The 27992-nt window shown below is 41.7% G+C and overlaps 1 protein-coding gene across 1 annotated transcript in view; it reads right to left on the bottom strand.

The window, feature by feature from the left end:
* The window catches only part of LOC125457580 (heparan-sulfate 6-O-sulfotransferase 1-like), a 263995-nt gene that overhangs the window by 218435 nt on the left and 17568 nt on the right, over positions 1-27992 (bottom strand). The window lies entirely within an intron of this gene.

Below are 27992 nucleotides of genomic sequence, written 5' to 3'. Positions count from 1 at the left end.
ATCCATGCCCCGAGTTCACTGTCCTGACCTGTCATGCCTCTTGCATTGGAGTAGATGCAACTTAATCTAACACACATTCTTCACTCCCTGTCATGTTCCATTCTGACCTGTCTCTTCAACTTGCTATTTCCGATTACTGTATCTCCTTCCAACCTCACACTTGCCGTCCAGCTGTTTATGATCCCACCCTCCTGCCAAACTAGTTTAAACCCTCCCGTGTAGCACCAGCAAATCTGCCTCCCCTGTTCAGGTGCAACCCGTCCCTTTTGAACAGGTCACCTCTGGCCCAGAAAAGATCCCAATGATCCAGGAATATAAATCCCTGTCCCCTACACCTATTCTTTAGCCACACAATTCTTTAGCCATATCCTCCTGTTTTTACCCGCACGAGCATAGAGATTACCACCATTGAGGTCCTGGTTTTTAACTTCTTTCCTAGCTCTCCATAATCGCTCTGCATGACCCAATCTCAATTTCTACTAACATCATTTGTGCCAATGGGCACAATGACTTCTAGCTGCTCACTCTCATCCTTGAAAACATTCTGCAGCCACTCCCAGACATCCTGGACCTTGGAACCTGAAATGCAACCCACCATCCTGGATTCCCGCTGGCAGCCACAAAATCTCCTGTCTGTCCCCCTTAGTGTTGAGTCGCCTATCACCAAGGTCCTGTTTACCTTTACTCTTTCCTGCTGTGTCCCAGAGCCCGTCATAGTGCCAACAACCTGGCTTTTGCTGCTTTCCCCTGAACAGTCATTCCCACCAACAGTATCCAAAATGGTTTTTGAAGGGAATGGCCATGGGAGATTCCTGTGCTCTCTGCCTACTCCCTTTCCCTTTCATGGCAGTCACCCAGCTTCTCTCTGCCTGCACCTTAGGTGTGACCACCTCAGTAAAAGTTATTGCACAAGTAAAACTATTGTTTACTGAAATTATCACAATAAAGTTGTTCCTTGCTATTCTCTTAAAATTCATTAGTTTATTTCCTGAATTCTGAATGACACCTCCAAAAGACTGTCTTAAGACTTCCTCTACTGAGTTTTCATTTTTAAATCTCCAGTTAACAAATGGTCTAAACAGATAACAGGCTTCCACCATTGCATGACACAGTTTGAAGTGAATACCTGTGAACTAGGTGACTTCCCTTTCATTGCATGTTGCACAACACCATAGCTAATGTACAACGCAGTCCTGAGTGTAATTAGAAAACAATAATCTCATTCAGTTCAAACTCTTGTTGCACAACGTGAGAACCAGCCTCAAGTTGTTGAAAGCATCAGCAGACCCAAGTAATGAGACTGCAACTTATAATTAACTTGTGGTTGGAAATCCTGATTTTTGATTTACACACATTGGCATTGACAGAACAATTTGAGACAAACAGATGGGCACCTGTAGTGCAATGGAAGTGTCTCTATCCCTAAACCAGGAAGGCCTGGATTTAAATCACGGAGGTGTGTCTGAACAGGTTGATGGTTTCTAGAAATTGCTGAAGTCCTAACGAGGTAGCTCATGGCGCTATTTGACAATAGGGAGAGAGAGGGCTGAAAGCAAAGTTTCGCGTTGCCGAACCTGTTATCACCCCAAATCCACACATTCCTTTTTCTTAAAAAAACCTAGTTCAGTTGTCGCACTGGGACACAGAACCTAAGACAACCTCAAGGATGCTGGGGTCAATGGTACCACATGATTACATATTGTTTTCTATCTTTGTCTCAGCAAGTAGATTCTCTGTTTCTCAAGAAAGCTCACGCACAGGAAGTGGTGGGTGGGGTGATTAGCAGGAACTGAGGATTAGAAACTTAAAATCATTCATAAACCCCAGGCTCTCAGGCAGTGAGACAAAGACCAAACAGTGAGGGGATGTAGGATGGTGGCGAACATGCCACATAGGAGGTTAAATGTTTCATATCAAAGGATTCAATTATTTTATCCTCAGACCTCTAAACCACGACAAAAACTTGAAATGGTTTTCTTCTGGCATTCGAATTCTGAAGTGATTGCTGAAGGAAAAAACAGTCAGCAGCTCATTACTGGAAGATTTCGCTGAAATCCAAAATTGCTGGAAATCAAAGCAGGTCAGGGAGCATGCGTGTACAGCAAGTGAGCTAACATTTCGAGTCTGGATGGCCCTTCATCAGAGCTGATGTGAAAAACAGGGTTGTGGGAGTGGGGGTGGAATGGCAGAGTCCCAGAGTACAAAGGCTGCTGATAGTACCGATTAAGTGATCAGAATATGAGAATTTGCTCCTGTTGGCAAATTCTACATTTATCCTCTTCATTAAGGATAAAAAGGTGGCAAAAACATAACATGTAGATTGGCTTACATGTCAGTTGGTGTCCAAAATTGAAAGTATATGATTTCTGTACATCTTCATATCATTTATTTTAGAGTTTTAATGTGAGCCAGCCCCATGTCATTTTGGGTCCGTGACTGAAAGGATGTAACAATTATCTTATGAGTATTTCTGTAGCCATGGTGATTTATTTTAAAACACAGTGTTAGAGAGAGGCTTCAAGGAATTGCTTTACATTGGGAGTTTACCAGTGAGTGGAGGAAACAGCATCATGCATGAAGTGCTCAGACAGAGCATTTTTTTAGGGATAAAGGAAAATACACTCAGTTATGTTTTAACGTGATAGTTGTGTTCCTGCGCAACATCGTGTTATAGAATATTGTACTATAGAAATAACAGGGCCTATGGGAAAAGCAGGGATGGGGCAGATCACCAAAAAATATCACTCAAAATCGCTCAAAAACCTAACACAAAGAATAGTACAGTTTGAAAAAAAAATTAATTCATATCTAATAATGAAATAAATTTAACAATTTAGCTTGAATAAATGCCAAGGTGACTTGGTGGGGGAGGAGATTTTGACGTTGTTCTGTTGTTAATGCAGGGGCTGAGAGTCAATGTCGTCATCACCATCATTACCTTCAGGTACAGTTGTGGTTGCAGGGTTAGGGTGAGAATAGTTAATCCAGAAATGGATGGCTGTGATTCATTGTCTTCTGCCTGTTTCTTGGGGGTTGGCTTAAAAAAAGACATCCAGTTTTAGCTGCTTTGCCCTTTTCCTTCTTTCATGAAGAAACTGTTCATAGGGTGTCAAATAAGATCTTATTCCATTAACTGCCACATTCCATTAACTGTTCCACCATTCAACCATGGCTGATTAGTTACTAACCCCATTCTCCCTCTTTCTCCATGTGACCTTTGATCCCCTTGACAACCAAGAACCTATCCATCTCCGTCTTAAATATACCCAATGACCTGACCTCCACATCCTTCTGTGGCAGTGAATTCCATAAATTCACCACTCTCCAGCTGAAGAAATTTCTCTTTAGCTCTGTTCTAAAAGGTCTTCCCTTTACTCTAAGGCTGTGCCCTCACGTCCTAGTCTCTGCTGCCAATGGAAACATCTTCCCAACATCCAATCTGTCCAGGCCATTCAGGACTCTGCAAGTTTCAATTAAATGCCCCCTCATCCTTCTAAACTCCACAAAGTATAGAGTCCTCATACGTTACTCCTATTTTAAGCTTCTCAGTCCCGGGACCATTCTCATGAAACTCGTCTGAACATGCTCCAGGATCAGTACATCTTTCCTGAAATATGGGACTCAAAATTGTGCATAATACTCCAACTGTGGCCTGACCAGAGCCTTATAGAGCCTCAGAAGTACATCCCTGTTGTTATATTCAAGTCCTCTCAAAATAAACGCCAAAGTTGTATTTAACTTCCTAACTACTGACTCAACCTGCAAGTTTACCTTGACAGAATCCTGGACTAGAACTCCCAAGTCTCTTTGCACTTCAGACTTCTGAATTTTCTCCCCACTTAGAAAATAGTCCATGCTTGTATTCTTCTTACCAAAGTGCACAGCCTCACACTTTCCCACATTGTGCTCCACCTGCCACTTCTTTGCCCACTCCTAACCCGTTCAAATCCTTCTGCACCCTCCTTGCGTCTTCAATACTACCTGTCCCTCTACTTATCTTTGTGTTATCTGCAAACTTAGCCAGAATGCCCTCAGTTCCTCCATCTAGGTTATTAATATATAAAGGTAAACTTGTGGCCCCAACACTGACCCTTGTGGAACACCACTTGTCACCGGGTGCCTTCCTGAGAAAGACCCTTTCATCCCCACTCTCTGCATTCTGCCTGACAGCCAGTCTTATATCCACGCAAATACCTTGCCTCTAACATCATGGGCCCTTATCTTACTGAGCAGCCTCCTGTGTGGCAACTTGTCAAAGGCCTTCTTGGATTCCAGGTAGATAACATCCACTAGCTCTCCTTGGTCAAACCTGTTTGTTACCTCCTCAAAGAAACAAGCAGGTTAGAGGAACCTTGTTTAGAGATACAGGAACCTCGAAACAAATTCGGGTCAAGTCAATCCATGCAGATTAAACATCAGGTTGTTACAGCATGACCTGGAAAAATTCTTCGTATTCCTTGATGCAAAATAAAAAAAATCAATATTTCTTCGAAATGTTTTGACTCCGTTCTTGCCTCAGCTGAGATAAAAATATCTGCCTTCCTTACATGACCAAACCACTGAAACTAGGAAACTTACAATTCAAGCTAACTTTCTTATGTTTATTTCTTTTGTTCTCATCAATATTTATCCCTTAGCTAAAAACAGATTATAAGACATCGCAATTGTGGGATATTGTTGTTTGCAAATTGGATGCTATATTTTCTTCACCATGACTGCATTTACATTTCTGAAATACTTGGTTGGCTGTAATATGCTTTGGAACATACTGAAGTCATGAAAGGTTTGTATAAAAGCAAGTCTACTCTAATTTCTTCACCATGACAATAGAGGTAAGTGTCTTTGAAGTCCTCAATGCATCTGAAATTCACAGTTAATAGACATTAAATGAACTGTCAACCACACTCCTACTGCTATGAAACACCGAGCATCAAACATGAGGTTGTTCAAATATCTTAGGTTTTTAAAATTTCAGGAACACAGACAGCTTGCATTAACAAGGGCAGCTGCATAATATCACCCTGCAGAGTCTGGTATGATGCTTTAATTAAAAATAAGCAAAGAAATCACCCATACAGCTAGGTTTAATACATTTAAAGCTCGGCTAACACTGAAAACTGTTCCAGGTCAGTAAAACAAAGAAGTTGTCCAATCTAACAATTTTTCATTTTGGAAATGCCACTAACAGTACAAAATCTCTTTTGGATTACTGTAGACTTTATTTCACTTTCTGGTAGTGTGAATGTTTTATTCCACCTCCAAAGTGCGCTTCCACCTCCTGCTAGTAGCTCATATGAAGGGGTGATTTCTATGGCATATTCAAACTCAGGTAACTTGGCCAAGTATCTGTTCGTCGTGTGGGAATGTAGATATTCAACTCTGGCATTATCAGAGTTGAATCTAAACTGATCTTTCTCTGTCCTGGCCGCACAAAGTGAAGGGCTGTTGTGGTAATGTCTCTAACTCTGGACCAGGAGGCCGGGGCTCATGTCCAACCTGTTTTAGAAGTATGAGATAGCAACTCTGAATAGGTTAATTGGAAATTTAAATAAAAATGTCTAACGAAGTTGACAGATTGGGATCAATCATCGAGTCCTGATTGATTTTTTGGAAACATGAAATTCTAGAGTGGATCAGAATCACCTGAACTGGGATTGGCTCCTTCGATGGGCATCAAAGATAAAAAATATTTTACCTTTCTGCTCTGCAGAGTTTACTATTCCAGAATATGGTAAAATAGGAGAAGTGGCAAAATCCCCTCATTCCTGTTGTACGGCAGAGTACATTCAAAACACATTAAGAGCTTGTTTCAGTAAGTGTTCTTCAATGGACAAGGATGTTCATTTCTATATTAACTAGAGTTGGTCACCTACCATTATTCCAGCATTGTGATGATACACTCTAATCGCAATGGCTGAAATCAAATCCCCAATATTTGGTCATTGGCAGACTTCGGTACTGCCACCAGCTTGCACACAATTGCACTAACAGAGAGCATTAGACTCAGCAGATACTGTTCCAATGCAACATCAGCAGTCAACTACAAGAGATGCATTACAATAAGCTGCACAGCATCACAGTGTTTCCTAGCCACTGGTGATCCTGCTTGCTAGTTTCACCACTTGGGAGTCTGTTGTTTGAATTTTGGCCAAATCGTACGGAAGCGATCATGTTTGTGTGCTATTTTAACCCAAGCTGAATCACTTGTCCTTGTGAGCTCTTGTCAGACCAACTAAATCATTCTTATTCCATCGTTTCAAGTCCAGAAACTGCCATAATTTGCCAAATGTTTCAGAGATAATAGGTATTGCAGATGCTGGAGAATTTGAGATAACAAAGGTGTACAGCTGGATGAAAACAGCAGGCCAAGCAGCATCAGAGGATCAGGAACGTTGAGGTTTCAGGCCTAGACCCTTCTTCAAGAAAAAAACGTTGTTATCTCATAATTTGCCAAATGCCAATTGTTGAGGCAGACAGGCAGATGATTTGTTCTGGTTGAGTAACTGGAAAGGGAGGCGCAGAAGATTCACTACAACTGGTCAGGTCTTGCAGCAGTCACTGCTGCACCCCTTATCCTGACCCAAACAACATCCTTCTTCGAAAGTATCACCTCAAATCTATCTGCCAAGAGATCTGACCAACTGAGGAATAAAGGCAAAACAGAGCCGTACCACCTGGAAATGATCACCTGAGTTAGTTTCAGTCGGGGATCTAAAAAGCCAGAGCTGCAGCATGGAATTATTTAAGGGGCTAAAGCACTTCTATTCGTGACAGATTTTGTTCATTTTGCCAGTACAATTAGCTCCAGCACATTTTATCTTGGAAACAGTTCTTATTTTCATTTAAATTGTTGCCAGGAAACTATGAATCTTCTCAAAGCACAAGAAAGAATAGTCTAGATTGCATTTCCAAATCAGAGGCACATGAAATCTCCATGGTAGTGTTCAAGTTTATTTCAATCGTTGCCAAAGTGTTGATCTTTGTAGATCACGTACGGGGAACTGGTGCACTCAGGTCTCAAGCAGTCAGTTTAGGTGAGGCATTCATCACCTTGGGTTGGGAAAGACAGCTAACTGGACAGAATGGCACTGAAGGGTGTGTCCTTGACAAATGAAAGACAAAAAAAAACACCAAACAGGGCTTTTTCTGTCTTTTATGCTCACTTCTCCTTTCCAGTCAGGAATGAGCCAGTTTCACAAAACACTGGCGCAGATTTAAAACAACTGAGGAAATATTCTTAGATAACAAGGTGGAGAGCTGGGTGAACACAGCAGGCCAAGCAGCAGCAGAAGAGCAGGAAGGCTGAGGTTTCGGGCCCAGACCCTTCTACAGAAATATTCTTATTTATTTTAAAAGTCAGTAGCAATTTGTAATTTGCCAATTTTCTCCCCTCATTCCTTGAAGGTGTAGTTCTTCTGGAAAAATGAGATCAAAGAGGCCAAGAGTTCAGAAAATGGCTTGTTTTTGAGAGCTAGCTAAGATTCTTACCAGGCTTATGTCATAGACTCCCATCAGAAATTGAACAAAAGCCACTGGATATCTATTTGATATATAAATGGGAACAGTTGTCAGTTTCTGTGGAAGACTATTTAAGAAAGGTGGTAAGGAACAGCCAGGAAACTACAGACTGGTCGCCCTGTCATTTGTGGTGGGCAAGTTGAAGCAGGGAATCCTGACGGACAGGATTTACACGTATCTGGAAAGGCAAGGGCTGATTAGGCATAGTCAATATGGCTTTGTGCATGGGAAACCATGTTTCACGAACTTGATTGAGTTTTTTCAAGTCGTAACGAAGAGGACTGATGAAGGCAGAGTGGTGGACGTGAACTATATGGCCTTCAGCAAGGCATTCAACAAGGTTTCTCCTGGGAGAATGGTTAGCAAGGTTAGATCACATAGAATACAGGAAGAACTTGCTGCTTGGATACAGAACTGGCTCGAAGGTAAAAGACAGAGGGTGACGGTGAAGGATTGCTTTACAGACTGGAGGCCTGTGACCAGCAGAGTGCCACAAGGATCGGTCTGGGTGCGCTGCTTTTTGTCATTTAGATAAATGATTTGGATGTGAAAACAGGAGGTATGGTTAGTAAGTTTGCAGATGACACCAAAATTGGAGGTACAGAGGACAGCGAAGAAGGAAACCTCAGAGTACAACAGGATCTTGATCAAATGGGCAATGGGCTGAGGATTGGCAGATGAGGTTTAATTTAGATAAATGTGAGGAGCTACATTTTGGAAAGGCAAATAAGGGTGTGATTTACATATTTAATGGTAAGGTCCTGGGGAGTGATGCTGAACAAAGAGACCTTGGAGTTCAGATTCATTGTTCCTTGAAAGTAGAGTCGCAGGTAGATAGGACAGTGAAGAAGGCATCTGGTATGCTTTGCTTTACTGGTTAGTACATTGAACACAAGAGTTAGAAATTATGCTGCAGCTGGACAGGCCACTTTTCGAACACTGTGTACAATTCTGATCTCCGTGCTATGGGAAAGAAGTTGTGAAATTTGAATGAGTTCAGAAAAGATTTACAAGGATGTTGCCAGGGTTTAAGGATTTGACCTATAGGGAGGGGCTAAATAGACTTGGGCTATTTTCCCTGGAGAGTGGAGGTGTGAGGGGCATGGTCAGGGTAAATAGACAAGGCTTCTTCCCCAAGGTGGTGGAGTCCCAAACTAGAGGGCATAGTTTTAAGGTGAGAGGGAAAAGATTTAAAAGGGACCTGATGAGCAACTTTTTCATGTAGAGGGTGGTGTGTGTATGGAATGAGCTGCCAGAGGAAGCGCTGGAGGTTGGTACAATTACAACATTTAAAAGGCATCTAGACGTGTACATGAATAGGAAGGGTTTAGAGGGATATGGTCCAAATGCTGGCAAATGGAACTAGATTATTTAGGATATCTGGTCAGTATGGACAAGTTGGACCAAAGGGTCTGCTTCCAAGCTGTATATTTCTATAACTTTATTCACACTGGCCGTATTGTGGCGGGAATCTGGAAGCTACTGCCTATGGAGGGGTGCTAAAGGCAGAAACCTTCATAACATTTCAGAAATAATTAGATACACATTTGTGATACTAAGACATACAAATGGTAGAAAATGGGATTAAAATAGGTGGTAGTTTTTGACCAGTGTAGACGTAATGGGCTGATGGGCCTCTGTCTGTGCTTAGATCTCTATGATTTGATGACTGGATCTATGTCCTTCTATAACTCCATCAGGTCCCATCTCAGTCTTTGCTGCTCAAAGGAAAGAAAACACCAGCCAATCCAATCTTTCCTCATGGCTCAGACCCTCCAAACCAGGCAGTGGGACTGGGTAAATTTTCTCTGCAGCCTCTCTAATGCAGTCACGTCTTTCCCATGATATGATGAACAGAATTGCATGCAATGCTCCAGTGGTAACCCAAACTGTGTTTTATTCAGTCCCAGCATAACGTCCTTGCTCTTGCGTTGTACGCCCGAACTAAGGAAGGCAAGTATCTCAAATGCTAACCTAACTATCTTATCTACCTGACCTGCTACGGTAAGACCATAAGCCCATAAGAAACAGGAACAGGAGTAGGTCTTTGAGCCTGTTGTGCCATTCAACTGGATCACTGGTGATCTGTCATTCTTGCAACCACTCTCTTATCCTTATCCTGTAACACTTGATTCCCGTCTTGTTCAAGAAAGCATCTATTTCTGCCTTAAGGACTCTGCCCCACAAGGGGTCTCCATCCACAGTTTTCAGGAAAGGAGTTCTGAAGACTCCTGACCTAATCAGACTAGAAATTCCTCTTCATCTCAATCTTAAATTGGTCCCCCTTTATTCTGAGGGTATGCCCTCTGGTCCTAGAGTTTCCCATGAAGCAAACGTTCCCTCAGCATTTACCCTGTCAAGCCCCTTAAGAATCCAATGTGTTTCAAAGAGATCAATTCTCATTCTTCTAAACTGCAGGGAGTTGAGTAGCCTTCGCTCAACAGACAATCCCTCCGTTCCACAGATCACCCTAGTGAACCTTCTCTGAACTGCCTTCAATGAAATGATGTCTCTCCTTCAACAAGGGAACCAAAACTGCTCTCACTACTCCAGATGTGTTTCGCCAGCCCCTTGTACAGTTGCAATAGGATTTCCCCACACTTATACGCCAACCCCTTTAAAATAAGGGCCAACATTCAATTAGTCTTTCTGATTACCTGTTGCACCTGTCTGCTAGCTTTCTACATTTTGTGCATAGGTATCTCCTTGTCCCTTTGTGTTACAGCTTTCTGTAGTTTTTCTCCATTTGAATAATATTCTGTTCTTTTTTTCTCCCTTCCAAAATGAACAACTTCACATTTTCCCATGTTATATTTCATTTGCCAAATTTCTGTCTACTTACTTAATCTATCAATTTTTCACTGTAAGCTATTTATAATCCTGTCATAACTTGCCTTTCCATTTACTTTTGAGGTGTCTGGTAATTTGGCTACAGTTTTTCAGTTCCTTTCTCCAAGTTATTAATATTACTGTAAACAGTTGCAACCCCAGCACCAAATCTGTGGATGTTCACAGGTCGGCAACCTGAAAAGGAACCTCTTTTCAACACTCACTGTTTTCTGCCCATGAGCTAATTCTCTATCTATGCCACTACTCTGCCTCCAACACAAGGGCTCTTTTATGAGGTACTTTGTCTAGCACCTTCTTGAAGTCAAATACAATATATCCATTGTACCTGTCTATCCACTCTGGTTGCGAATTCCTCAAAAAAACTCTAATAAATTAGTCAGACCCAATTTCCCCTCCATGAAGACATTCTGATTCTACTCGGTTAAATGTAATTTCCAAATGTTTTGCCATTACTTCCCTCATAACTGATTCCAATACGTTTGCAATAATAGAAGTTAGGTTAATTGGCCCATAGTTACCTGAATATCGACTCCTTCCCTTTCTGAAGAGGGGTGTCACATCAGCAGTTTTCCAATCTTCTACTACTTCTCCAGCATCCAAGGATTTTTGTCAAATTACAACCAATGCGTTCGCTATCTCTGCAGAAATCTCTTCAAGGATCACAGGATGTAAACGATCAGGGCCAAAGGACTTGCCTTTACCCCCATTAGTTTGTCTAATACTACTTCTCAGTGATGGTACTCATTACCCTCTCATATTCTTTCATATTAATGGGATGTTCGAAGCATCTTCCACTGTAAAGATCGATGGAAAGTATCTGTTCAACTTCTCCTTGTTCCCAAAAACCATCTCTGTCCAAACATTTATTACCAAGCCTATTATCATTTTGATTCCTCGCTTTCTTTTTGTATATTTAAAGAAGGTCTTATTGTCAGTTTTCGCTCTGTATGTGTGAGGGCTCCATTTCTGAGAATCCCTGCGAATATTGAAATTTGTGAGCGTGGAGCTTGTTTAAAAATAGGTTAAAAATCGGAGATCCTGAGTTTGCCTGCTAATAGTGAATATGTTGCTACTTACTGCGGACAGGCAAATTCACGAGTTGTGATCTTGTGAATACAAAGTATTTACTGTATATTCTTCACCAGTTTTCACACATAGTTTACTTTCTCTCTCTTTACTATCTTTTTAGTTCTCCTTTGCTAGACTCTGAATCTATCCCAGTCTTCGGGGCTATCACCGACTTTGGCCTCCTTATATGCTTTCTCTTTCAACGTATTACTCTCCATAACTTCCTTGGTTAGCCACAACTGATTTATCCCTCTCTGACAATCTTTCTGTTATGTTGGGTCCAGGTCCAATTCACTACAAGAGAAGCAATTTTCATCCAATGTGATGCGACAAAATCGAACATTTGGTATTTGTTTAAACACAGGAATAACTTCTTCAGTGCATAACCTAGACTCTAAAAATATCCCATGGGATATGGAAGAATGAATGCTCTCTGTGTTCAGCACAACAGGAAGGTTGTAACACACCCAGCAATGACATGGTTGAACAGCTGTAGGGGTGAAGTGAAGGGCACTGTCTGGACAACTCATAGTCAGAGAGGTGATATGGGCTACATCCAGAAATGAATGATGGCAGACTGCTAGGCATATTATATATTGCCCGCAAATTGTTTGAACGACATTTCTCTTTCTAAAACAGACACATCACAATTATCTGGCAATCATTACAAGTCATACAACAGAATTGCTTCTTCCCATCATTTCTTTTCAATGACGCATGCTTTCGGATGACTGATTTATTAATAGTTAAAATGGAACATCATGTTACAGCTGCCAAATGTGATTCGCAACTTTTGACTTCGAAGAGTGTGAACCACGTTCTCATTAATCAAAACAAAAGAGGCATGGAAAGGACTCTTCTAGCATTCTCCAAGATCATGTGTCTATACTGCACCTTCTCATGTCTAGTGTTCATGTCATTTAACTGATGGTAACTTATATTGATCTTAACACTGGAGATCAAGGGCATTGATGCAGACTAATGGGTTGCAGGTTTTCTCCTAAACCCGTCTCATTTCCACTCAGTCGATTCTCAATATTAGCCAGGGCAGCATCCACAACCCAATCACAAGGCCCAGATGTAGAATGTCTTTTAATCTATCAGAGTTCTATCAATCAGGAGAAACCTCTGGTCGGATAGGTGGAAGGCGGTGTCCCCAGTTACAAACACTGCTTTGAAAGAAATCTGGACGCAAGTTTGCCAAATCCCACACTGCCTGAGAAGGATGGCAGAGGCAGGAACACCACAGCATTTAGAAAGTATTTAGATGAACACTCGAAATGCCACAGCAAGTGAGACACGCCAAATGCTGGAAAATGGAGAATCAGAGTTGATTGGTGGTTAATCTCCAACACAATTATGGTGCGATGATAGGCCTCTCTCTGTGCTGGAGGACTCTACAAAACTGTCAGTCACAGCACTCATCTTCAAGCCTACTCATGTTCCAAGTTGTAGGTTGCAATGAACATTCAAGTCCAGGCACATCTAAATTGCACAAAGCGCAATAGCACAAACACCACACAAGTTCAGTGGAAGGGTTTCCATCACATACACTTGAAAGAGGATAGGTGATAGGTTCAATGATGTAGATTCTGTTCAAATTAACAGTTTTGTTTTTATTTAGCTGATTAGCTGGTTTTAAGTATACCACACTCTTCATATTAATGCACCTGCAAGACAGCACCAAATTTCAAAAAGATATTCCCTTCAACTGACATTTGTGACAAGTTTCGCTGAGGTTACATCTTTAGTAAAGAGCCAGGCTGAAGTGCAATTCATCCTTCTCCCTTGATAAAGAAGAAAGCTTAAAAAAAACTTCAAAGGAAGTTTAAAACAGGGCAAAACTTTGAGCAAAATCAACAATGACCAAACTGAAGCTTCCAGTTTGTTGGCAGAATCTCAATACCATGATCTTTGTGCATTTTCTAATCCAAAAGAATATTCAATACCACAAGACTAGGAATCTGTCTGTAGCTAACACTTCAGACATTTGCTCTCAGGTGAATTTGCTCTTTGAAAGACCACAATTGCAATACACTACCTGACCTCCTTCTCTTCATTACTTTCCTTTTTTATGGCTCTTATTGAAAATTCTAACCTAAGGGGAGCTATAAAACCAAGTTAGACTCAGGAGATATAAAAATGGGACATTTGGATTTTAAGTGTCTAACTACAGAAACCCAATAAATCATTGCTCATGTTCACAAAGATCATCACAGGAATAGTAAGAACCAATTAAACATTCATCTTTTCCTTCCAATTTGTATAATTTCAGAGGGCAACACTGACAGTGCTGACATACTTGCATAAAGGAACATTGACACTGGAGTCAAAGTAACAAACTTTGTTTTCAAGCAGTGCAAAATGGGTCAGGTTGAATTTTCTTCGATTCTTGATTTTACAAAGCCTTACATCAATAGAATTCTCTGAGTGTGTATGCTTTCAGTCTGGGCAGTCACAGTGGCATCTGCCCCCATTTGATTCCCCTGTTCTCAATGAACTCAACAGATGCCAACCTGTCCCTTGCTCTGGATTTTCCTGAGACAGAGATGGGAATAGACTGGCAGGTAAACGAACGTATTGCTCCATGTTGAGCTGTGCATTCCCGATTGGCACAACAGCTGGGAGGTGTTTGTGGAATCTGTCACTCCAGTTGTCTGTTGGTGCTATAGCTGTCCTCTACCGAGACATACTTAAAGATAGCCTTCTCAATGTCCACATGCAGCAAGAGTGCTACATTTAGAGATAATGGGAACTGCAGATGCTGGAGAATTCCAAGATAATAAAATGTGAGGCTGGATGAACACAGCAGGCCAAGCAGCATCTCAGGAGCGCTCCTGAGATGCTGCTTGGCCTGCTGTGTTCATCCAGCCTCACATTTTATTATCTTGCTACATTTAGACTTCGGCTCACTAAATGGCAAGTAACATGTATGCCACACAATGACCATCTCATTGTATCCCCTTGAGACTCAATGGCATTGCTATCCATTATCAACATCCCATAGGTTCTGTTGACCAGCAAGTGAAGTGGGCCACACGTTTAATCACTGCGCCAAATGAGCTGGGAATCCTGTGGCAACTCACCTTCTGACTCTCCAATGTCTGTCCACCACTTACAACACACAAGTCAGGTGTGTGATGTAATAAGCCCATTTCCCTGGATGAGTTCGAACCAAGTGTATACCTCCACCAACACAGGATGGGTGCACACCTCCGCCAACACAGTCTAGGGACTCCAAGCCCATTCCCACAGCTCCCACTGCTGCTCTTACAGAGATCAGTTCATTAGTTACAAACTAAGAATAAAACTGGAACCATCCTGACCTGCCAGATTCTTACCCAAATCAGATGATATATTTCCCCACTAACTCAAGAGATGCAGTTAACAGGCACTGATATTAGGGTCCCCCACCCTGGTAATGGTGTGTCAGATTAGAAAACAGTTAACAGATGGTGCAATGTCAATGACATTATTTGAGAGCATTGACATTGAGATTTATTTCACTCGATAGGACAGAGATTCAACAAGACATTTGCATTAGTTATATATTCAGGTTTTTGAAAAGCAGAGTTTGCTTGTCCTTGATTCTGCTGCTGCGAGACCAATATAGTAGTTCGCTTTATTTTCAGAAATAAGAATCCAAAATATTCACAATTTCTAAGATGCAGATATACTGTTGCACCATGCTGTCTATAATGAGGATACATAATGTGAATTGCTCCAGATCGTTGGAAGACACTGATACCATTCAAAGAACAATGGAATTGCAGTACGTTCTAAGCATCTATTGCAACATCTGACTAATCCCAATATAGCAGCAAATTTCCTTTCTCTTGCTAAACACCAAGAGCAGGTAAGTGAATGCAATTTTGTTAGGAGTAGCCAGCATTCAAACTTGAAGCAAAAGCCTTGTGTGCAAAGTACTGAGTTCATCGTTCAGCAAATATTTATCCCTCTTTCCTAAATTGATTACAAACCAGGCTTTCTTCCCAAAATACATCACTGAATCAGGCTCAATGCACAATTCTGTGGGTTAATTTCTCTAAATAGCCCACTGCCACACCATCACCATGATGCCTCACTCCCCAGGGGCGCGCATGCGCGCGCACACACACACACACACACAGACACACACACACACACACACACACACACACACACACACATTCCACCATCACCAAAGGGATTCTGGATTCTGATACTGTGATTGACAGCTGTGGGGTTGCTGCTGATAAGATTCCTGCCTTGGGTAAAACAGAATCAATCAAGCTCAGATCAGTCTGATTTAGAAGAATATTCAGTAAAAACATTTACACTTACAGCTGAAAAACGGAAGCACAAGTGGGAAAATAAGAACAAACATGCAGGATTAACAGACTGCACCACAGGGCACCAGAGTGTTACAGAAAACAATCTATGACATTGTCCATAACTTTCTTATGACCTAGAGTGACTCAAATTACTGACAGCCCACTTCTGCGTAATGGTGATTGCTTGCAAAGACTTTTCACTAACTTAGTATCAGAAGCAGATGAGACTAGAGGTACTTCACAGCATAAAGGAAGGCACAATTTAAACATGGCTTGCAAAATAGTGACAGGGACAGACTAATGGAGTTTATTCCTCACTAGGTTACAACCCCACTGATAGCAGTAATCTTCTATTAGTTCAGGCACATTGAAGGGCACCTGTCCAGGCACACTGTATCCAACTTGAATCACACCATGGCAACCAAAAGTGGAGGCAATTGCCCCATGCCTAACCTAGAGGGCTGAAGGCAAATCTCTCAATCCCAATTCCAACTGAGATCAATGGACACAACAATGACTAAAGAATCCAATGACAGAAATCACTGGTCTGTCTGGTTTGAAGACACATTTTCTCAGCAGCATTTCAATGGTCAGCATGTCTGGAAAGAGAAACAGAATTAATGTATTGAATCCAATATGACAGGGAAATGAAACATTAACTCTGTTTCTCTCTCCACAGATGCAGCCAGACCTGCTGAGTTTCTCCAGCAGTTTGTTGCTTTCAATTTTCAGATTTCCATCATCAGCAGTATTTTGTTTTCATTTCAATGGTCAGCTCCTGATTCAGGACAGGATCTGACTGGAGATGATCCCCTCATACTCTGCTTATCATGGTAACTTATCATGGACATAATGATGATCCCTATATTATGGCAGGGATTCTACTTCAAAAGTACTTCATTCACTACAAGGAATTTGACTTCTTGAGGACAGGTAAAGCCAGAGAGTCATGCAGCATGGAAACAGACCCTTCCGTCCAACCAGTCCATGCCGACCATAATCCCAAACTGAACTAGTCCCACTTGCCTGTGCTTGGCCAAGATCCACCCAAATCTTTCTTATTCATGTACTCATCCAAATGTCTGTTGGATGTTGTAATTGTTCCCACTTCCTCTGGAAGTTCATTCCACACACGAACCACTCCCTGTGTAAAAAAGGTGAGTCTTTTTTCTGGTGTTTGATGTGTCACCTCACAAACAAACACACACAACCACCCTTACCAGGTGGACAGATGGTGGAGTACTGGTAATGTCCTCAAACTAGAAATCCAGGGTCCAGGCTGGAGATAGGGATTCAAATCACACCACCGAGGCTGGTGGGATTCAACTTCAAATAATATACGGTGACCACGAAACTATCATTAATTATTGTTAAAACAAACAAACCATCTGTTTCACTAATGTCCTTTTGGGAAGAAAGCCTGCTGTCCTTACCTGTTCTGGGCTGTATGCAACTCACAGCAATATGGCTGACCTTTAACTGTTGTCATGGGCAATTAGGGATGGGCAGTAAATGCTGGTCTTGCACTTGATGTTCCCATCCCATGAAATAATCAAGAAAAATAAAATTGACTTGTCACTTTCAGTTTCAAACCAAACTGGTGTACCGACCATAAGGATTATCATACATGATACTGGTAGATATTTCTATGCAGCAGGGGCTTCTGCTTAAATATGTCTGTCGAACACATGACCAGATGCAAACCGATTTTTATCAGATTAGGAGGAAGGCAGATTAGGCTTCTTCCAGGTGCTGCAATAATATCAATCTTAATTAGCACTGTACAACCACTCAGAAGTCTTTTATTGGGGGGAGAAAAAAGCACGTCCATCATTTAAATGTTGTGTCAGGGGTAAAGTTCAGTCTATGCACACACAGGCCAATTAATCATCAAGATTGGCAAGCTAATTCAACTGCATTTGATCTTGTCAACCAATATCTGAGTTATCTCTCAAGATGCTGAGATAGTATCCAAATACATGGAAGGTAATAATTCTATGTCTTTAAAAATGTACAACAGCATAACCTTATGGCTCTGTGTTCTTCAAGGCAGAGTGAAGATCAAATTTTACACAGACCTGTCCATGACTAGAAGCTTATCATTCCAGGAGAATGAAGGGAGTGCTATGTGGTTGACCTATGCATAGACCTTTTATTTGAAGGAGATTCCCAAAATCAATCAATCTAATAGCACATTCTGTGTAAATGTAAACGGGCAATCCAGATTTTGCAGTAATGGTCTGTTGTCTCTGATTCAGAAGGTAACACGGTAGAGTTTGTTACAGAGACTTTAGCCCATCCTTTAAACTTGTTGGCAACAAAGAGAGAAAAAAGAACTTTCAGTCATGACTTCAAGCCCCAGCCCCATAAAATGGATATTTTTCCCCAGCAAGTCAGGTCTATAGTTTGACTAGGTGAAAATACATTAGTTGGGTTGTGTATTTTAACACCCTTTGGGATACTGAGGCAATCAGTAGCGGGTTTATTGGTAAACCAGCAGCACGTAATTGGCACCTAAATTCTATTCTGGTCCAACAACGTTTTTCGCCTCCTTTCTGTTTGCTTTATTTGGGTTAATTGATGAATGGAAATGATAATGTCTCTGTTTGAAGTAGGCTGTAAAATCCCTGCTTGAGGAACAAACTTTTCAAAGTAGTTTTACTTGATTCAACTAGCTCGTACCAAAACATACTAGTTAAAAAAAAGTCCTGTCTCTCCCACACATCAATAGGATATTCCCCAAAACATTGACTTCCAAGAGAACAAGGGAGAAAATTAAACCAAATTAAATACAGAGATGCATTTTTTTAACATCAAGACTGGGCAAAATATCTTTTTTCCAGCAATTTTGGCCAACATCGGTTGCATTAAACAACTACAAAACCAAACTAATTTAAAAGCCGCAATGTATAATATCAACTGAAATTTCATACCAGGAACAAAGTTCTTTCTTTAAAAATGTAAAATAATGCAGAGCAGGGTTACAGAATAATTTTTCAGTTTCCACTCCAATTGTTAATATCTCAATTGCAGTACTTTCAACAGCAATTCACAGAGTTGATTTTTTTAAGCTGAAAAATCTATTTGTTATTTATAGTTGATGAGGAGGATCATGAGCTGAAGCCAATGATCAGATTTCAGCACAACATGACAGGCAAATTTTGAAATCTTTTCACGCCCTTCGCATTTCCACAGTAACCATTTACACTTCCTAAGGACTATCCTTCGACTCTTTACATGGTCCTTCACCATTGCCTTTTGCCTTGCTCCAGCAACCCTTCTGTCTATCGTTGGACCTCTAACCTTGACCTATCATAGCTGTTCCTTTTTACCTTTCTCTGCTTCGCATATTTGCTTAAAAAAGGTGCCCATTTCAAACACTGAAGGCAAAGTATCATCTACCTCATATGTTAACTCCAATTTCTCACTCTACAAATATGGTCTAAACTCCTGTGTATTTCTTTGTTTTTATTTCAGATTGCTAGCATCTGCAATACTTTGCTCTCGAGGACATGATTGCCACCAACTCTGACAGTCAAAATTGTCTGTTAAGCATTTACAGCAATGATAATTAGAAACTAAGTTAATAGGCTGATTTTACTGAGAAAATAATGGTGTGTGAATAACAGATTCAATTACTGACATGCAAATCAATGACTAATCTGTAGTGAGGAAGAGACAGCGAACATCAGCACAAGTTGCTGGCTACTGAACACTTCTGCATCCTTACCTTTGTGAAAGTAACATTTGTCCTTAACCGCCCTTTCCATTTTACATACATCATGCCTATTTAAGTTAGTGCAGCCAGTCAAGTCTAACAAGCCAGCGCTAAAGTATCCTTTTAAGAATGTGATCATTGTGAAGAGCTGTCAATTGACTGCTTGTTCAGGAAGTAAAACATATTTTTTTAAATGTGTAGTTATGGGCTATCAAATTGTTGCTGGAGGATTAAGTTTAAACATATAACATCCTTTTTTACACTTCTACTTTGTCTTATTCAATCTTTCTTTTCTTTCCTCATTGCCTGTTTTCAGATCCAAGTCCCCCAACATTTAAACCTTGGTTAAGGAGATACATATTTGGACTGGTTGCTCACCAAGGTCACAGATGCCCCATTGTCAGCTCACACCCCCAGCATCTTTTGGGGCAAAGTTCCTTAGACTTGAATGGGACCAAAACAAAAATTGCTGAATAAACTTAGGATGTCTGGCATCATCAGTGCAGAGAAGGCAGAATTAACATGTCAGTTCCAGTGACCCCCTCTAGACCCGAATCATTCACTTTGCTTTGTCTCCACAAATGCTGTTCGATCTGCTGAGTTTCTCCAGCGATTTCTGTTTTGGTTTCAGATTTCCAGCATCTGCAGTTCTTTGTATTAATATAGCACAGTGAGGAAATCTGAGCCTTTGTACTGGCTCCAGTCTCGCTGAGTCACAAAAGCCAATTTTACGACAGAAAGCAACATAAGCTTACAGTTACAAGGAATCTTTCAGAAGATCACAAAGCGCTTTTTGTAGTGTGGATAGCATTGTCATGTAGGGAATGCATCAATTTATGTGCACCAGTGACATATTGGTTAAGAGGAAAATGCTGGCAAGCATACTGAGAGGACACCACTGTTGTTCTTCAGGAAGTGCTGTGAGCTGTTTTATGTTGACACAAGAGGACAGACTGCAGCCATGATTACATAGTCGTCAACAGGTATGGTTCATCCATACTGTGCAGTCAAGCTTCAGTAATGGAAGGTAAGGGAATAATCACTGCCAAAGACTTGCAAACAGCCTCATTAGGGAATAAAAAGGATGTGCAATATTGAAAAAGAAACTAGATTCAACAAAATTTAACAAAGTAGCCAGAACCGCAACATTTACAGCACTTTGATGAGAATCAAACCTTCCAAAGCATTTCATGATAGAGGCTGGGGAAACTCAGGAAACAGGGGTTCAGCAAACTGAGTAAAAAGAAATGTGAAAGACACAATTTTAGAGGCAGCTTTTGAAGGTAGGAGGATAAATGTTCCAATGAAAGGGTTGGATGAAGCTGCTGAGTTTAGGATTGACAATAAAGGTTCTGTCAATGGTGGTAAAATGAGAGGTGGGGTGGGTTGGCGGGTGGGGGGGGAGGGGTAGTTCCTAATTAGTTAGCAAGGCAAGATATGCAATGAGGCTTTGGGGTAAGAAATGCACCCTGAAAACTGGTCACATATTAACCACTAGGAAAATAAATGTGTTATTAAACATGACGGTATGTTTCATATTGAAAACAGACAGAAATTAAACAGCTTTTCTAATGTTGCTCCTCATTTTTCAGGAACACATTCTAATTAAAAAGTGCAATAAGTTTTATGCACCACGGTCTCTACATTATTTTTCCAGTCAGAGCCAACTCATGAGCTTGTCGAACCAATCTTCATATGTATTCCCCAAGCAGGAGAAGTCTTGTCTTCCAAAGGTCTAACCCTCACCCTATCATGTAAATCACTCCTGCTCATTATTAACAAACAAGAAACAGCTTAAACCCTTCAAATGCAAACCCTACAAAGAATCCAACGCATCAACAAAGCTGTGTAAGCAGCCCGGATTTAACCTCTGCTGATGTGTGTGGCCCAGCCATCTGGTATGTGTGGAAATGAGCAATCTGGACTCAGAGGATACAGTCTTTCAGATTCAACAAGGATGCTCAGGGATGAATATAAATATTCCCTGACTCGAGAACAACTGGGCATGTAAATGTTTGTGATTTAACCAATCTTCTCAGAGATGACATCTTCCCTAAGTTCCATTCTGTCATCTGAATTCTAACCTTGTGGGCAACAGGCAGGTCAAAGACTGGGACATTACGTCAGTGTAACTTGCAAAGTTGCAAAAGGCAGTGACAACAAGTTCCAGAAAAGCAGCAGACATGAAGTGACAGGAACAAGCCCTTGTATTCCAAGAGGCATCCAAATTAGAATCTAAATCAATGGGTGTTATCAAATTACAGCTGCAGTAAGACTAGAGGTACATCGATTAGTCCGATTGTTCCTGAGTTAAATAAAGCAAATGTCATCAATTCCTAATTCATTTCCTTCTCCAAGGAGATTAACTTCACTCACCTTTTGCATATGTTGTCCTGCTTCAATTATTGACCATGATTTCCATATTGAATAAAGCTTCATTATAATACTGTTAGATGAAATAGCATCCTGAAACCTCAACTATAAAACTGTTGGGCAGATTCGACTGGAAAGTAAGTAGGTTACATACAATACCATATATATGCCGGGTCCCAGAGATTCTTGTCGCCCATCTGGGGGTGAGAAATAAGGGAAAGCTAACTGTTCTCAATAAGGTTATTTAGGTGAGTGAGGAATGGATTACCCAGTTTTTGAGAATTAGTATATCTGGCCACAAAGAGGCAGACGACAATGTACATCTTACAACTAGTACTTAGAGGGGAGAAGTGTGGGATTGGCAAAGCCGGTGGTGGGAAGTTCAAGAAAAAAAATCATAAAAGATGGGCAGCACAGTGGCTTAATGGTTAGCACTGCTGCCCCACAGCACCAGGGACCTGGCTTCGATTCCACCCTCAGGAAACTCTGTGTGGAGTTTGCATATTTTCCCTGTGTCTGTGTGGGCTTTCTCCCACAGTCTAAAGATGTGCAGGCTAGGTGGATGGCCAAGCTAAATTGCTGATGGTGTTCAGGGGTACATAGATAAGGTGGGTTATAGAGGGATGGGTGTGGGTGGGATGCTCTGAGGGTCAGTGTCAACTTGTTGGGCTGAAGGGCCTATTTCCACACTGTAGGGATTCTATGATTCTATGACATTAGGGAGCCAGGAGCAAGTGTGATATTTTATTGGGTAAAGTGGAGGCAGGAACAAGAATTCTTTATTATGCATTTGTGGAATATGGATGTCATTAACTCAGCTGCATTTAGTGCCCATTTTTAATTACTGAAGAACGTGGTGCTAAGTTGTCTTCTTGAATTGCTGTGGTCCGTATGCAAGTTCCAGGCTTTTGACCCAGTGACAGTGAATGAACAAAAGCGTCAGACAACGGGAGGCAACATTTCTGAGTCAGGATGGTGACTGGTTTGGAGGTGAACATGCGGAATGTTGTATTCCTATTTATCTGGTGCCCACTTCCTTCCAGGTGGCAGGTGTTGACAGTTGACAGCTGCACCAATCCAGGCAAGTGGTGAATACGCCATCATGTTCCTGACGTGTGCCTTGTAGATGGCAGACAGGCAATGGGAAGTTAGGAATTTAGTTACAGCACAATTCCTAGCTCTAATCTGCACTTGCAGCCACAGTAGTGGCATGACTAGTACACTTCAGTTTCTGTTCAGTTTCAATGGTAACAGAGAGGATGTTAATAGTGAAGGGATTCTGTGACATCAATGCCATTGAACATCAAGGGCCAATGGTTGCTGAAAATAATCATTACATGACAGGGGTACAGCAAAAATTTTAATTGCCACTTGTCAGCCCAAGGAGTTGCAAATGGTCCCAAACATGGTGCAATCCTCATGCATTCCCACTTCTGCCCTTATGATGGAATGAAGGTCATTGGTGAAGCAGCTGAAGACGGTTGGACCTAGGACACTGCCCTAAGGAATTCCTGCAATATTTGTAAGTTCATCAATGGAACATGGACATCGCTAGCTGGGCAATCATTTATTGTCCATCTCCCAACGTCCTTGAGAAGGTGTGGTGCGATACTTTATTGAACTACAATCCATTAGGTGTAGGAATCCCATGACGCAGTTCTGAAAAGATTTCCAACATGTTCACAGAGTGACATCCTGGAACTGAGATGACTGACCTCCAATAGCCACCAGCACCTTCCTTTGAGGCAGGTATGACTCCAAACAACAAAGACCTTCCCTTTGATTCTGCCTGACTGTAGTTTTGCTGGGGCTCCTTCTTGTCACACTCAGTCAAATGTGGCCTTGATGTCAAGGGGTGCTGTCACCTCACCTCTGGGGGTCAGCTCCTTTGTCCATGTGTGAACCAAAGCTATAACGAGGTCAGGAGCTGAGTGGCCCTGGCGGAACCCAAACTGGATGCCACCGAGCCGATGTTGCTCGATAGCACTGTTGATGACACCTTCCAACACTTTACTATTCATTGAAAGTATTCTTATGGGGTGGTAATTAGCTGGTTTGGATTTGTCCTGCTTTTTATTTACAGGGCATATCTGGGCATTTTTCCACATTGTCAGGTAGATATCAGTGTTGTATGAATACTGGAACAGCCTGGCTAAGGGTGCGACGAATCCGAGAGCAAAAGTCTTTCAGTACTATTGTCGGGTTGTTATTATAGTCCACAGTCTAGTAGTATCAGGTGCCTTTGGCATTTTCTCGACTCGATAGAGTGAATCGAATCGGCCAAAGGCTGGTTTCTAAGATGCTGCAAACCTCCTGGCGAGGTCAAATTGGATCACCCACTCAGTTTTTTCAGCTGAAGGATGTTGTGAATGCTTTAGTCCTACCTTTGTACTGATGTGCTGGGCTCCCCCATCAATGAGGATGGGGTCTTCTGCACAGCCTCCTCCCCCAGAGAGTTGTTTACTTGTCCATTGCCATTCATGACTGGATGTGGCAACATCACAAAGCTTAGATATGAGTAGCTGGGATTACATAGCCCTGTCTATGCAAGTAGTTCTGTGTCACGACTTTACCAAGTTGACAGGGCATTTGTTGGTTTGCCTGGTTCTGCTCCTGACTCCCCAGTCTAAGCTGTCCAACCATGCAGCCTTCCTGAGCATGCCAATGGGTGGGGTGATGCCATTTTTGGCATTAACTTTAGTTTGCAGAAGAAAAGAAGAGTTAAAGGGAATGAAACATCCACCTCACATTCCCTCTACAGTTTAACTCTCACCGAGTTGAATTGGTATCACAACATCAAATGCAAGCATTCAGGGTACGTGTGGCATGACACTGCTTGTGCTTGGCCTGTTTGGTTGACCATGTTTGTGCGTGAGCAACACAAAACCTTTATCCTCTAAAATCACTGAGCGCGTACCACCTCATGAAATGGAACAAGCATATCTATCACAACAGTCCAAAACACATACTTCACAGCTTGGGGCAGCTGTACCATGGAAGGACAGGGAAGCAGATTTTATTCTCATTTACACTGCAACAATTACACCAATGTTTACAAATGATTGTTACATTCGTAAAGAACTAACTTACTTCTGAATCTCAGCCACAGGCTCTTAAAATAAACATCAGGAGAAGTGAAATCACCGCATGTTAGTCCACCTGAACTGGCCACATTCTTGAAATAAGCTTTGGACTTTTGATGCTCACTTAATTTAGGAGATCAAGAATTTGTCTCCGGCCAAAACTAGAAAAATTTGCAACAAGTTTCGTCCTTCCAAACGATTCCGACCTTGAAGCTGTAAGTGGCTCACACAGGGCCTGCATTATCCCGAACAATTCTGTCTGCATGCCAGGACTGAGGGCAAATTCTTGATTCACTCTGTTCAAAGCCGTCATGTGCAGTTTGGACGTAGCCAGTTAGAAAAAAAATGAAGAACAAGAGAAAGTGATTTTTCTTTCTCACAAAATCTCAGTGCTAAAAAAAGCCTCTTTGCCCCTGATTCTATTTCAAAGCACGGGATTGCCACAAGGAACTACCTCCATCCTGCCAAATCCCTGAGCGAAAAGGGGAGAGGCTTCCATGGGGAGAGCCTCCTCTCGGGATCCTCCACTCCTTCCAGACAGCACCACAGAATGTCACGGTGTGTCTGGATGGCTGACAAGGGCGTGGAAGACAAGGGCGTACAGTGGGAAACCACAATGAACAGGCAGGTCACTCCTTATCTGTACATTTGAACTTGGAAGCATCAGATTGCAGGAGCATCGCAACTGATCCCTAGACACACATGGCACACGGGAGCTGGCTTCGGCACCCAAGTTTTCTCGAAGCTGCGTCGCTACAAAGCTGGAGGGAAGCTCTGTGACTTTGGGTCAACATCCTGACATATGAATTCTGCTTCCAACAGCCTCTACTGTGCACGGATATGGGGAAAAAAAACAGAGGGAACACTGCTCAGTGACATTGACATGAAAGTACGAGCTTGGAAGTCTGTAGGCTTCCAACCTGGGATTCCTCCTCTAACAGCCTGTTTTCCCTTTCTCCCTCTCCCACACTCTTATCCTTTTATCTTTCTTTCTCACTCCTTCCCCCATCAATCACTGTTTTAACTTGCCCCTATAACATCAACAAAACAATCCATGAGAGTTTGTGCGAGAAAAATTTCCACCAGCACAATTTGACCCCACCAGCTAATACTGAAATGAAAGTGAACAAGATTTTTTTTCTCTAGGTAATACTTAAATGTGATTCAGTAAAAAGTATTTAAGAATGAAAGGTCAGAAAAAGAAGCAACCTGACAGCCCCACTTTCATTCCTCTTCTCACTGTCACCGTAACCCTGTTACATCTATGAGGAAACCCTATAAATTTGTCTACCATGATAGTGGGCCATATGAAATGCTCTGGGAGGCTGTAGATTGGGAACTTCTGAGTTAACCCAAACATGCAAAAGTCATGCGAATTGGGACATTTTTTCATGTAGAATGTCAACAGGATCCCCACCACGGTCTAGGGCTCAACCAAAAACCATTTGGTCTTACAATATGCCATGCCATCCCTGTGCACGCCTACCCCATTACATATCAGCCTTCTTTCCATCCTGGGTTTACTCAGGCGCACGCAAAGGGCATGACCTTCGCCTTATATCCCATAATGACTCAGGGTTAATGACTTTTCTCGACTAGCGTTACTTTGGCTTTCCTGGCACTGTAAAATAGGGCAGGGAAACATGAAGAGCAGCCTCATATCTCAAGCGCGGGTGAGTAGAGAAAGGGTTGGTTTGCAAAAGAGGAAATGAAAGAAAATATCTCACAATTTGTCCAATTTGCTGAGATTAGCCTACCATGGAGCAGACAGTGAGAAAACATAAATTTTTGTCACCTCCCACGTCCCCCACAAAACAGCAGCTTCATGGGCCACAGGGGCATAGGAATAACGCCATATAACTAAGCTGCACAGTCATCTATTGTTGCATCTCTCCATTTATGTAAGGGAAGTCTCCCTTGAACATACATTTCCTGCAGTGCTCCTGTCAGCCCACAAAATGCTCGCTATTGTATTTCCATAAACTTGCAACAACAAAAAAATTATCTCTGCTGGTGCATTTGTTTCTGAACAGTGGAGACTTTTAAGACAAGCAGCAAATGTGTAAAAACCCTTTAATGACTGGAACAATTCATCCCTTTTCCAAATTAGTGGGGTTGCAGAAATAAAGTTTGATGGAGTTGGGGGGGCAGGGGTGGAAGACGGCAGAATAGAGGAAACTGTGTTCTTCCTTTGCGTCATGTGCCCATTCACAGAGCAGAAGAGGTTTTTCTTTTGTTTCTGTGTGTCGCTTACAGTCAAGCTAATTCTTAAGATGTGCCAGGATGCATCTGTGCTGTCTTACTTGGAAAGATCAATAAGAGCTTTAATCTCAGAAAAGGAAATTAGCCGATAAAACACAACTGGAAAAGCCGTGGCATGAGCTTCAAATGGAAGGGATGAAACTGCAGCCTTGTCATCGCTGGTGAAACAGGTTCACCGAAGTATCACCCTCGAGGTAAACCAGAGAATTTCCAACATTTTGGAAGATGATTGGGCAAAGTGCTTTCTTATTGCAATGGTGCAACGGCAATTAATCAATTGAAAAAAATGCAAGAGAACGTCTTATTCTCAGGAGGGAGAGAATGTCAGTTCCAATGAAGCACTATGTAACTTAAATTGCTAGTTGTTTTCCAATGTTATCAATCCAGCTATTCGGTCCCTTCCTATTCACTTTGGGTCAGTTATTTTGGCACTCAATGTCAGCACAAGGGGGAAACAGAAGCGTAGACAAGATAAATCCCTCTCCAACTCCAACTCAACCATTCTTTTGACTTCAATGGCAGTATTGTGTAAACGGTTTTGTCTGTATGTCTTAAGCTGCCAGTCATAAATTTTGTGCTAATGTCACCACAACCAGTGGTGTCCAACTAACAAAACTATCTTATTTTGCACCATGTATGAACTCAGCCATTGGAATTTTGTTTCCAATTCCAGCTGGTTCAATTTTACTAGGGCTCCGAATGCTCCATTCAATCAAATGACATCACATCAATTCCAAGATAACAAAGTGTGGAGCTGGATGAACACAGCAGGCCAAGCCGCATCTCAGGAGCACAAAAGAAGATGTT

The sequence above is a fragment of the Stegostoma tigrinum genome, chromosome 14 (assembly GCF_030684315.1).
Source record: "Stegostoma tigrinum isolate sSteTig4 chromosome 14, sSteTig4.hap1, whole genome shotgun sequence".
Lineage (NCBI taxonomy): Eukaryota > Metazoa > Chordata > Chondrichthyes > Orectolobiformes > Stegostomatidae > Stegostoma > Stegostoma tigrinum.
This window is presented reverse-complemented; position numbering and strand designations above follow the sequence as displayed.